This window comes from Dendrobium catenatum, unplaced genomic scaffold (assembly GCF_001605985.2).
Source record: "Dendrobium catenatum unplaced genomic scaffold, ASM160598v2 fragScaff_scaffold_1084, whole genome shotgun sequence".
Classification (NCBI taxonomy): domain Eukaryota; kingdom Viridiplantae; phylum Streptophyta; class Magnoliopsida; order Asparagales; family Orchidaceae; genus Dendrobium; species Dendrobium catenatum.
In genome coordinates, this window is record NW_021319546.1 from 6279 (window position 1) to 17453 (window position 11175).

The 11175-nt window shown below is 34.5% G+C and overlaps 3 non-coding genes across 3 annotated transcripts; all 3 read left to right on the plus strand.

The window, feature by feature from the left end:
• Positions 1-1668: 1668 nt before the first annotated feature.
• Positions 1669-1747, plus strand: LOC114580540. The gene has a single exon (XR_003701988.1). It is a non-coding gene; the product is annotated as a small nucleolar RNA Z199 (small nucleolar RNA).
• Positions 1748-2054: 307 nt separating this feature from the next.
• On the plus strand, positions 2055-2143 carry LOC114580541. Its single transcript, XR_003701989.1, has one exon. It is a non-coding gene; the product is annotated as a small nucleolar RNA R64/Z200 family (small nucleolar RNA).
• A 2924-nt stretch (positions 2144-5067) lies between these two features.
• On the plus strand, positions 5068-5160 carry LOC114580542. Its single transcript, XR_003701990.1, has one exon. It is a non-coding gene; the product is annotated as a small nucleolar RNA R64/Z200 family (small nucleolar RNA).
• Positions 5161-11175: the final 6015 nt, after the last annotated feature.

Below are 11175 nucleotides of genomic sequence, written 5' to 3' on the forward strand. Positions count from 1 at the left end.
TTATGACTAAAAGCAAAAAAGATACGAGCTTTAAGAGTGATCCATTGATTTATCCAACTTAATTAGGAAAATACTTGTCAAACCACTTGTGTTTGAACACAAGTGATGACTCTTGCATAACATATCGTTAATGATTTGAATATAAGTATATTAACCTCTTCTTATGTAAGACATCTCACATAGCACTTCTCTAAACTTCTTTATTTCTTCATATAAATATTTTGGTTTATACATAAAATGAATGCAAACTAATCTACTCTAATTGTTTTGAAAAAATGCTGTGAATAAAAAAATGAATACAAACAAATGTGAATTACAAAAAATGAATATTGGAAAAAAAAATATGTTTGAAATATATATTTAAAAATTTAAAACAAAGAGATGATGTTGAAACGGTGAAAGCAGTGTCGGTTTCAACAAGGCTGTATAACCCTTAACCTACAGGAAAGCCGAAGAACAGAAAATAAATCAAGGAAAATGCTTGACCATTAGAAAAACTATAAACTTAAGAAAATAAGAATGAAAGTAGTGATGCAAACAACAAACAAATGATTTTGAAAGAAATACAGCCAACTCCACCAGAGAAGTTGAAAGAACAGTACATAACAAGAGTTACAGAGATGCAAACTTACGGACATCTGGACACTGTGATCATGGACGACCTTTTGATTCAAGGGTAACATCGGGCTGCTGCGGACTTGGGAGGGGAGCTCACGAGAGACACATGCCATGATCACTCTCCTGTTGCACAAAAACTTTTGAAGAATGAAAAATAAATCAAGGAAAATGCCTTGAACATTTTTTCAAAAATATAACTAAGAAAAAAGAATTACAAGTAAGCGATACAAAAAAAAATTGATGGTATTTGAAAAGAAATAGAAGCAACTACATCGAAGAAGCTGGAGAACATTTACCAAAACAAGAGTTACAAGACGTTAGTTTAACAAACACTGTAATCATGGATGTCCTCAATTTAAGGGAAAGGCTAACGATTGGGCTGCTGGATCAGGACCGAGGCATACACGAGAGACACGGGCCACGACACTCTTCCTGCAATACGAAGAAGAGCGCAAAGCTGAGCGAAATTTAATTCTTGACTGGAGGTTGATTACAGCGGTTAGGGGAGGGGGTCTGCTGCCTCCAAGCATATCTTTTATAACATTCTTTAAATTTTTTAATATATTTTATACTGATACTGTCTTTTAAAACTAATCAGCTCATTGAGCTAGTGATTCGAGTTACAGGCTAGCTCAAGTGACTTCGTTAGCTCATCTAATATCTCACGAGCAATTATTTGATCATGTCTGACTTGGGCTCTGAGTCAGCTAGAACCACTTAACACTTCTAATATGGCGTCACAAAAAAAAGTTGGGACCGGTCGGGTTTACTTGAACAATTTAAGCAAATTAAGCGGTCCTCGTTGCCGCATTGTTTTTATTTATGTATTTATTTCTTTATTTTTTGTGGGTTAGGGTTTGGGCTCTCTCACTATATAACATGGAAAAGTGCGCCAATGTTTTAGCGTTTCCCTCAGAGTATTGATTTGCTTCATAGATCTAGCCGGCTTCTCGTTGAGCTTTTTACGGTTCAAACTATATCGCGATCTGCTTTCTTATGTTTTCAGATATTGTAGCTTCTTGTTATTTTAGTTCGCTGTAATTTAAGGTTGATTCAAGGGATGAGGAAACTGCAACAATTTGATGGATTTATCCTTCGCTGATGTAAATGAATTAAGTCTCTGATGATCATCTTTTATTGTTAATTTTGATTTTGATATCGTTTATTGTGGTTTGTTCGTTTCAGTAGGAGAAATAAGTGTGGGATTTGATGATGAATTGATTGCGTCCGTGTTTCTGATTACAATGTGACTGAGATAGTTTATTTTTGTTTTCTGATCCCGCAAGTTAAGCAGTCTATCTTTATAGATAATTATGAAAAAACGTTTGTGGCCAACAAAGATTTCTAGCCCAGCTTATAAATGATTAAGGATCGTTTTTTCCGGCCATTGATTCTTTTTTTAAACTGTTTCCATGAGATCTGGCGTTTTTCTACAAGTTTTGCTGGATGATATGAAATACACATGTCAGGCTCAGAGGCGTTTTGTGCGCCGATGAGAAGAAAATTTCATTGTCTTGAGCAAAATTGTTATATTTCAATTTTGTATGTGGTTTAAAGTTGTCTTTTTTGGTTTGACCTGAGTTGCATGAAAAAACAAGTAATATTTTTGGATTGAAGTTCAAGGATGCTGACTTCTGCAGTGGAAAGCCAAAAAGACAATTTTTTAAAGGAAAAAACAATAATATTTGTTTGTTAATCGGGTCTCAGAATGACTGTTGTTTTATGTGAACAACCATTAGAAAACTCTATTAATATTATCGTTCCCATTAGAAGCCTACTACAACTTTTTCATATTATGCTCATTTCACAATCCAATCTTTTAAGAGTAAAGTCACTCATTGATCTTAGAATCCCTCATCTCTGCAACTTTTAACTAAAATTATGCTGTCTTTTAATGGGCCAAATTCTGTGCCATAAAACATGCAGGTCTCACTACCATCTTATAGATTTTCCCTTAAGTTTGAGATGAACTTTCTATCACATAACAAAGCCTGTTGCATTCCTCCACTTCTGACCATCCAACTTGAATTATACTAATAAGATTCCCAATCTATTTCACCGTCACTCTAAACAATAGACCCAAGATATCTAAAACGTATACTTTTAATTAATATGACAATCAGCCCTCAAGTTCACGGATCCTCCACTAGATATTATTATTACTAAATATTATACTTAATATATTTCAGTTTTAGATCTACTTCAAACGAAACTTTAGACTCTAAGGACCTCCATAGTCAAGTTTACCTTTAAACTCCCTCTCTAGTATTATCAACAAAAATAATATCATAAACAAAAAAGCATTACACAGTGTAGAACCTCTTGCAATTGTCTAGTGAGAACATCTATGACTTAAAGCCCAAAAAAGATACGAGCTTAAGAGTGATCCTTGATTTTAATCCAACTTAAATAGAAAATACTTGTCAAACCACCTTGTGTTTGAACACAAGTGATGCTCTGGCAATACATATCGTTAATGATTTGAATATTAAGTATTATTAACCTCTTCTATGTAGAATCTACACTAGCAACTTCTCTTAAACTTCTTTATTTCTTCATATAATATATTTTTGTTTATACATAAAATGAATGCAAACTAATCTTCTCTAATTTGTGTGAAAAATGCATGTGAATAAAAAATGAAATACAAACAAAATGAAACAAAAAGACATATTGGAAAAAAAATATGTTGAAAATATTATTAAAAATTAAAAACAAATAGTATTGATGTTGAAACGGTGAAGATGTGTCGGTTTAACAAGCCTGGTATAAACCCTTAACCACAGGAAAAGCCGAAGACAGAAAATAAATCAAGGAAAATGCTTGACCATTAAGAAAAATATAACTTTAGAAATAAGAATGAAAGTAGCTTGATGCAAACAACAAACAAATGATTTTGAAAGAAATACAAGCAACTCACCAGAGGAAGTGGAAGAACAGTTACAGAACAAGAGTTACAAGACGCAAACCTACGCGACACTGTACACGTGATCATGACGACCTTTGGATTCAAGAGTAACATCGGGCTGCTGGGATTGGGAGGGGAGCTTGACGAGAGACACATGCCCAGACACCTTCCTGTTGCCCACAAAAACTTGGGAAGAATTGAAAATATAATCAAGGTATAGAAAATGCCCTTTGAACATTTCAAATAATAAACTAAGAAGAAAGAATACAAGTATCGATACAAAAAAAATTGATGGTATTTGAAAGAAATTAAGAAGCAGACTCACGAAGAAGCTGAGAACATTTATAAAACAAGAGTTACAAGACGTCAGTCTGTATCATGGATGTCCTTATACATTTAAGGAAGGCTACACATTGGGCTGCTGGGATCAGGACCGGGCATACACGAGACGAACACGGGATGCCACGAGCCACTCTCCTGCCAATACGAAGAAGAAGCAAAGCGAGCGAAATATAATTCTTGATGTGAGGTTGATTACAGGCGGTTAGAGGGAGGTGGGGTCTGCTGCCCAAGCATATCTTTATTAACATTCTTAATAATTTTTTTAATATATTTTATACGTATACTTTTTTAACTAAATACAGCTCATGAGCTAAGTGATTCGAAGTTACAGGTAGCTCAAGGTTGATTCGTTAGCTCTTGATCTAATTTATCTCACGAGCAATTTAATTGAGTCATGTCTGACTTGGCTCATGAGTCAGCAGAACCCACTACACTTCTAATATGGCGTCACAAAAAAAAAGTGGGACCGCGTCGGGTTAACTTGAAACGGATTTAAAAAAATCGACGTCGAAATTATAGCGGTCCTTTTGTGCTCGCATCTGTTTTTTTTATTTTTATTTATTTATTTATTATTTTTTGTGGGTTTAGGGTTTGGCTTTCTTCACTATATAAACAAGTGGAAAAAGTGGCAATTGTTTAGGTTTCCCTCAGATGTATGATGTGCCTTGTCCTTAGAATCTACGCCGGCTTCTCGTTGATGCTTTTGATTGTTTATCAAACTTATATCTCGATCTGCTTTGCTTATGTTTCAGATACTGTAGCTTCTTGTTATTTAGTTCGCTGTATTGAAGGGGGCGATCAAGGGATGGAGGAAACTGCAACAAATTTGATTGGATTTATCCTTCTGTGATGTAAATGGAGATTTAAGTCTTCTGATGATCCATTCTTTTATTGTTATTCGATTTTGATATCATTTTTGTGGTTTTCGGTTTCAGTAGGAGAAATAAGGTGGAGATATGATGATGAATTGATGTGGTCCGCAACGCCGGCTGTTTTCTTGATTAACAATGTGACTGCAGATAGTTATTTTGTTTTCTTGATCCCGCAGTAAGCAACATCTTATACGATAATTATGAAAAAACGTTTGTGGCAACAAAGATTTCTAGGCCCAGCTTATGAATGGATTAAGGACGTTTTTTGTCCGGCACTTGGTTCTTTTTTAAAAACTGTTTTCCATGGATTTGGCGTTTTTCTACAAGTTTTTGTGTGTATGAATTATGATAATACACATTCAGGCTTCAGAGGCGTTTTGGTGCCCAATGAGAAGAAATTTCCATTGTTCTGAGCAAAATTGCCTATTATTTCAATTGTATGTGGTTTAAAAGTTGTCTTTTTTGTTGACTTGAGTTGCCCATGAAAACAAGTACATATTTTTGGATTGAAGTTCAAGATGTGACTTCTCAGTGAAAGCCAAAAAAACAATTTTTTTAAAGGAAAAAAACAATAATATTGTTTGTTAATCAGGCATCAGAATTGCCTGTTGTTTTATGTGAACAAACCATTTAAGAAGACTCTTTTTAATATTATCTTCCACGTTAGAGAGCTACTACATACTTTTTCACATATATGCTCATTTCACTCAATCTTTAAGAGGTAAAGTCACTCATTGATCTTTAGGAACCTTCATCTTGCAACATTTAACTTAAAATTATGCGTGTCTCTTTAATGGCCACATGCTGTGCCAGTAAAACATTGCAGGTTCACTACCATCTTATGAAATTTTCCCTAAGTTTGAGATGGACTTTTCTATCAATAAACAAGCCTGTGCATTCCTCCACTTCAAAACCATCCACTTAAAATGTATACTACATAATATTCCATCTATTTCACCGTCACTCTAAACAATATACCCAAGATATTTAAAACGTATACTTTATTAATGAACAATCACCCAAATCACGATCCCTCCACAGATATATTATTTTACTAAAATTATACTTAATATATTCAGTTTAGATCTACTCAACGAAAGCCTGGAGACTCTAAGGTTGACCTCATAGTTCAAAGTTACCTTTAAACTCCCTCTCTAGTATTATCACAAAAATAAGATTCATAAAACAAATAAGCATACCAGTGTAGAACCTCTTGCCAATTTTGTCTAGTGAGAAACACTATGACTAATGCAAAAAGATATGAGCTTAAGGTGAATCCTTGGATTTAATCCAACTTAAAGGAAAATACTTGTCAACCACCTTGTGTTGAACACAAGTGATGACTCTTGCATATCATATCGTTAATGATTGAATATATAAGTATTATTTAACCTCTTCTTATGTTAGACATCTCCATAGCACTCTCTTAAACTTCTTTATTTCTCATATAAATATTTGTTATACATAAAATGAATGCAAACTAATCTACTCTAATTTGTTGAAAAAAATGCGTGAATAAAAAATGAAAACAAACAAAATGAATACAAAAATGACATTTGGAAAAATATGTTGAAATTATATATTAAAAATAAAACAAATAGATTGATGTGAACGTGAAAAGTGTCGTTAAACAAGCTGTATAACCCTTAACCCACAGAAAGCTGAAAGACAGAAAATAAATCAAGGAAAATGCCTTGACCATTAAGAAAATATAACTTAGAAATAATTAATGAAAGTAGGGATGCAACACAAACAAACAAATGATTTTTGAAAGAAATACAAGCAACTCACTGTGGGTGTCCGAAAGGATTCCGCTCGTGTGGTTCGAATGGCAAAGGGTGCGATCACACTATCCCGTAAGGACAAAATGGCTCGTAGACCTTTACAATCGACACAAGGCAGGCCGATGGAAGAGCAGATGGAGTTATAGATACGATTAGCCATGAGGATAGGGCTATTCACCATACCAACCCTCGATAGGATAATGAATCTATACCCAAACGTCACGAGAGTTCCCCTATTCGATTACATCAGCTCGAATGGGTTTATTTGATTGGGGGGATCGGTTCCTACGGGCCAAGCCCCGTAGGTTAATTACCATCTTAGACCTCGATCTAAGAAAACTCTCGATTAAGGATGTTGGATTATTCACTTTTTGTTGGTGCACAGATTAAAGTTTTCCTAAATTCTATTCCAAAATAGTCTTCTTCTATTTACCCTTAGTGATGATAGACATTTTTTAAAATGATAAAGATGATGATTAAAAGTTTGTGAGTTTAAAAGATCAAAGGTCGAACATTACTATCCTTATGGAGAAAATGACAGACTCAACACACACCAGAAGTGAAAGACACACTGGGGGTGTACAACCTGGCTTTATTCTTGCCTGGAAGTGAGCTGCTCCAGCTACCATCTAAAACACAATCAATTTCGCACTATATGTATATAAGATAGGAAGGCTCTATCTAGAAAATCAAGGATTCGTAGTTCAAGAGATTCAATGCAGTGACTCCTACAATATGCAAAAGAAGGTAACCTAGCGCCACCTGTATGATGCATGAAACAGATATACGAAATTATCCCTAACCTAATGATGTGATGCATGTATGTAATGTGAAGCAAAATTGTTGAGGTAAGTGTGTAAAAACCAATGCATGCATGACATTCAGGAGTACAGAAAAAAATAAATGAACAGCACCCTAAGGGTACCCTCCAGGCAAAGGTACCCGCACAGAAAATCATCCATAGTCATGCCCACTTCGTGTGGGAAAACAGCGATGCCAATGACATAAGTAAGGTGGCCTACTCTACAGGCCTAAATGACCCTAAGTGGTCCTCTAAGGCTCACAGAAAAAAAGAAAAAAAAGGAGAGGTATCGTTACCCAAAACCGAAGGCCAAAATCCTAGCAGAAAAACCACGGTGCCCACTTCGTGGGGAAAAACAAGCGATAGCCACGCGCATAATAGGTGCCTACTGCTACAGGCCTAAATGACTACATGGTCTCTATGGGCTCAAAGAAGGAGTGGGCAAGCTTAGCCTATAGGGTCAAAGCTTCGTTATGAAACTAACCTAAGGCTGGCTACCTAAACATGCTAGAATACCTTTAACAAGGCAGTGTTGTGATGTGAAGCAGTTCGCACGATATATAATTAAAAGATTTATTTTTGGCAAGCTGCAGAAATTATACCTGACTGTAGTGGCGCTGCCACTTAAAGCTTATAAGCAAACGGTCCCGTTTAGCTTCCGATCATTAAGCTTCAATGTACCTCGCAAGAAAGACAACAGAGAATATACTATATTGAGCGTAGATGCCATTCAGAAAAAGAAGTACAGGTACTAACAAAAATATAACTAATAGAAAATTAAAATACAGCCTAACTATGAAATTTAATATTGCACTTATAGACATGTGTATGTAACAAGCATTGATAAACAAGAGAAAATGTAAGCCGACCTAACTAAAAGTCTTAATTCTAATCAAACAAGTCCTAAAGTATGCGTAACAGTTGTGTAGTTTTAGGTATGGTACCTCATATAGGATAATTTAATTATAGTTGCTTTCCATTCCTGATTTGTTAGGAGGCAAAGAAGGATTTTTATCAAGTTAAATGTTAAAGGTAGTTCAGGATTAATTTTAGATATTGTAGTAAGGATTTTGATTGATTATTTGTTGTGTTGTAATTAAAAAGAAAAATGTGAATTGGTGTATTTATTATCAATTAAGTTTGGGACTTTAAACCAAATTAAGAAATTAATTTTAAATTTACACCCCATTGGATCCATTCGTGGCGTTGTGCCAGGCACGGGGGGGGGCGGGCACCCTTCGAGGAACCAGGCCTCCTTAGGACACTTAGCCCCGCAAGCCCGGAGTAGTCCATCCAATAAACTTCACTTTTGGAGTGGTTGTTAGTGTATTAGGAGATTGTTAATTGATTTAAAAGATTACTTCTAAATTTATCTTAAGAGTATTTTTAACTCCTAATGCTTTCTTTATAATTTATCTCCTACAGGATATCTACAATCTTTAGATTTAAAATTAGTTGGGAGTTAATATAGATTAGTCAAATTTGAATTTAGATGTAATGTTTTAGATTAGAATTTACAATTAATAAATATTAATTTAAGTTGATTAAGGATTAAAGTTTTTACATAAAATTTTAAGAATTAGATTAAGATTGTTTGGTTGATTATTAGTGGATTAAGAAAACTAGAACCTAGGAAGACGTGTCACTAAGTTTTTTTTTAATTTTGATGTCTCTATCCTATAAAAGCATGCACCCTAAGTCATATATTTTCTAAGACTCGGTCCTTATTTTTGTCCTTATGTGGTCATAAAGTTGTAGGATAAGGAGTTTGTTTTCTAACCCTTCAGAATTTTTCGTACGGTAAGACCTGGTCCACTTCACTGAGGCTTAAGATTTAATGCAGTGAAAGTTAGATAATAATATGCAAATGCAGTAGAAAAAAGAACGAAATGAAATTATTAAATGAAAGGAATGTAGGACATTGTTGTTTTGGCACACTTCTTTAAAGTCAAGTGTACCTAAAGCACAACATAATATAATGCCCTTGATGTTTTCCACAATCCAAAATAAGGCACTTGATATGAAGGACATCAATCTCAAAACAACTAAGACCTACCTCTAAACAAAGCTCCAAATAACAAAGAGAAACAAAATCCCAAAATAGACGCTCTCACTTGAAACCCAAACACAACATGCTCTCACTACCCACTAATCCAAAACCATACTAGAAACAATGCACAGCGAGAGAAGACAACTTCCCCAGCGAAATTCCACATCGGCTTCTTACAAAGACATCAATGAGTCTACCCACACAAAGCTAATCATATAAGCTAGAAGTCCTAAAATCATCATAAGAAAAACTTCTAAATGAATACTTTACACAAAATTCCATCATAAAGCATCTATGAAAATCTTTTGACACAAAACTCTACATAAAAAGACCAACGATCAAGTGCCTCTATGACATTTGGTGTGGGGTAGGTTCGTGAAGATCCCCTAACAAGAAGGCTTCACGAAGCTTTCCATTATAAGAATATTCACAAAGCTTTTTTTTTTTTTTAATACAAAACCATCTATAAAACTTTTTAACGCAAAATAGCTCACATATCTTTCCAATCATAAAGCAAACCGTAAATCCATCCAACACGAGACAAGTCATAAAACTTCTTCAACCTAAAATGAATCAAAGCTCTTTTAAACATAAAGTGAGTCATAAATCATAAATCTCTCAAACATGAAACCATTTATAGACTTTTCCAATCACACTAACTAATGTGACTTTTCCATATGAAACTCATACAAGCGAAAGAGAAACCAATATTTAAGAATAAAAATAAAAGTATTCCATCATTCACCACAATTCTTTAGAACTAAACATACTTCCAACTAATTTTTATTCCCACCCAACATTCGATGCAAAAGAGATAGAGAAGGTCCAATGAAATTTCATTCTTTCAAATATCCAAGAAAAGACTTTCAGCCAATAGGAAGCAAGATTCCATTTAAATTCATGTGCAAACTCATATTTGAATCATAGGGAAGTTCTCTAATCCTTTTCCAAAATGCTTTATGGGAGATATATAAATACTTGCCATAACTTCTCTCCAACAACCTTCCCAATTTCATATCACGCACCACCAAAAATTCAGAAGAACCAACTTGCAAGTGTATAATTTAGAAAATGAGAAAATTCAGCACTTACCTCTTTCCAAATTCCAAAAGAGACCGCTTGTGTATCCACCCAACCTTCTCCGAAAATTTTCATGAAAGTTTTACTAGTACTTAACAAACATAAGAGCACTTTCCAATATGTTTCCAACTTAACATTATCATCCCAAAAAAAAAAGACAAGTAAAAAAAAAAGGGTATTTCAATACAATTTCATTCCGTCCAAAGCTTAAGACGACGTTCCAATCAACATAAGGCAATATCATACTTATACTTACACAAAACTCATATTTAAAGCACCCAAACATTCTCCAATACTTCTCCAAAAAGAAACTTTACAAAAGACTCACAAATGCTCGTCAATACTCTTCCAAAGCTCAAGAAAGCACTTCAACACAAAGCATATAAAAGTTGCAACGAAGAAATTAGAACTTTCAAACGAATCACAGAGCATGCGAAGACTTTCCAATCTTGGTAGGATGCATCAAGTGACCACAAGTGTATGTAAAGGAAAGTAGAAATCTTTGTGTTCATTCATTTCTTTAGCTTACATTGAATAAGACTTGTAATGACAAAACATAAATTTCACAAGATTATTCCACGCCTAGGAAAACAAAATTTCCAACAAGTTTCGTAGGTTCCACTACAAGAGATTACGAGTGCAAAAATCTGAGAGCAAACGCCTCTCCAATCATTTAGGAAATATTCTCTAAGAGCCTCCTAATGAATAAGATTATAAAG